Below are 2,500 nucleotides of genomic sequence, written 5' to 3' on the forward strand. Positions count from 1 at the left end.
TCATACACCTCCCACGTTAGTATTATCAGCACACACTCCTTCATACACCTCTCATGTTAGTATTATCAGCACACACTCCTTCATACATCTCCCACGTTAGTATTATCAGCACACACTCCTTCATACACCTCTCATGTTAGTATTATCAGCACACACTCCTTCATACATCTCCCACGTTAGTATTATCAGCACACACTCCTTCATAAACCTCCCACGTTAGTATTATCAGCACACACTCCTTCATACACCTCCCATGTTAGTATTATCAGCACACACTCCTTCATACACCTCCCACGTTAGTATTATCAGCACACACTCCTTCATAAACCTCCCACGTTAGTATTATCAGCACACACTCCTTCATACACCTCCCACGTTAGTATTATCAGCACACACTCCTTCATACACCTCCCACGTTAGTATTATCAGCACACACTCCTTCATACACCTCCCACGTTAGTATTATCAGCACACACTCCTTCATACACCTCTCATGTTAGTATTATCAGCACACACTCCTTCATACACCTCCCACGTTAGTATTATCAGCACACACTCCTTCATACACCTCTCATGTTAGTATTATCAGCACACACTCCTTCATACACCTCTCATGTTAGTATTATCAGCACACACTCCTTCATACACCTCTCATGTTAGTATTATCAGCACACACTCCTTCATACACCTCCCACGTTAGTATTATCAGCACACACTCCTTCATACACCTCCCACGTTAGTATTATCAGCACACACTCCTTCATACACCTCCCACGTTAGTATTATCAGCACACACTCCTTCATACACCTCCCACGTTAGTATTATCAGCACACACTCCTTCATACACCTCCCACGTTAGTATTATCAGCACACACTCCTTCATACACCTCCCACGTTAGTATTATCAGCACACACTCCTTCATACACCTCCCACGTTTGTATTATCAGCACACACTCCTTCATACACCTCCCACGTTAGTATTATCAGCACACACACACTCCTTCATACACCTCGCACGTTAGTATTATCAGCACACACTCCTTCATACACCTCCCACGTTAGTATTATCAGCACACACTAGGCCACACATCTCCCACGTTAGTATTATCAGCACACACTCGTTCATACACCTCCCACGTTAGTATTATCAGCACACACTCCTTGATACACCTCCCACGTTAGTATTATCAGCACACACTCCTTCATACACCTCCCACGTTAGTATTATCAGCACACACTCCTTCATACACCTCCCACGTTTGTATTATCAGCACACACTCCTTCATACACCTCCCACGTTAGTATTATCAGCACACACACACTCGTTCATACACCTCGCACGTTAGTATTATCAGCACACACTCCTTCATACACCTCCCACGTTAGTATTATCAGCACACACTAGGCCACACATCTCCCACGTTAGTATTATCAGCACACACTCGTTCATACACCTCTCACGTTAGTATTATCAGCACACACTCCTTCATACATCTCCCACGTTAGTATTATCAGCACACACTCCTTCATACATCTCCCCTGTTAGTATTATCAGCACACACTCCTTCATACATCTCCCATGTTAGTATTATCAGCACACACTCCTTCATACACCTCCCACGTTAGTATTATCAGCACACACTCCTTCATACACCTCCCACGATAGTATTATCAGCACACACTCCTTCATACACCTCCCACGTTAGTATTATCAGCACACACTCCTTCATACACCTCCCACGTTAGTATTATCAGCACACACTCCTTCATACACCTCCCACGTTAGTATTATCAGCACACATTCCTTCATACATCTCCCACGTTAGTATTATCGGCACACACTCCTTCATACACCTCCCATGTTAGTATTATCAGCACACACTCCTTCATACACCTCCCACGTTAGTATTATCATCACACACTCGCCTCTACACCTCCCACTGGAAAAATACATCTTCTTATAATCTTCTTTCAATTTAAAACACCTAACTGTTTCTGTGAAATGGCAGAAATCATGGTACTAAACAACAACAACAAAATAACAATAATCGCAAAGGTCAATCCAATGTGATAACAATTACAACAAATGTTGGAGACAGCAGGTTGATCAAAGACCAGGGTGTAGGACTTTGAGAGACGCATACATCAACTCTGGATAGCTACACCAGACATCACATCTGTCCACGCACAGAGACAAACGTGTGTGTGCGAAAGCTGGAGTGACTACAGCAGCAGCAACAGCAATGACACTGGTGTCCTTGTGAAAACTCTCTGACGATATAAAGAGGAAGTGTCTCTCCGCAGAGACTGACAGACATCATCCCTCCGGCCTTTTTTTGTGCTGAACAGCACACACACACACACACACACACACACACACAGACACAGACACAGACACAGACACAGACACAGACACAGACACAGACACAGACACAGACACAGACACAGACACAGACACAGACACACACACACACACACACACACACAGACACAGACAC

The 2,500-nt window shown here is 44.0% G+C and overlaps 1 protein-coding gene across 1 annotated transcript in view; it reads right to left on the reverse strand.

Moving 5' to 3' along the window:
* Positions 1–2,500, reverse strand: part of ttc7b (tetratricopeptide repeat domain 7B) — a gene marked incomplete at its 3' end in the record, with an annotated part of 52,558 nt that overhangs the window by 13,826 nt on the left and 36,232 nt on the right. The gene's annotated exons all lie outside the window — the stretch shown is intronic.

This window comes from Sprattus sprattus, assembly GCF_963457725.1.
Source record: "Sprattus sprattus genome assembly, chromosome: 13".
NCBI classification, from domain to species: domain Eukaryota; kingdom Metazoa; phylum Chordata; class Actinopteri; order Clupeiformes; family Clupeidae; genus Sprattus; species Sprattus sprattus.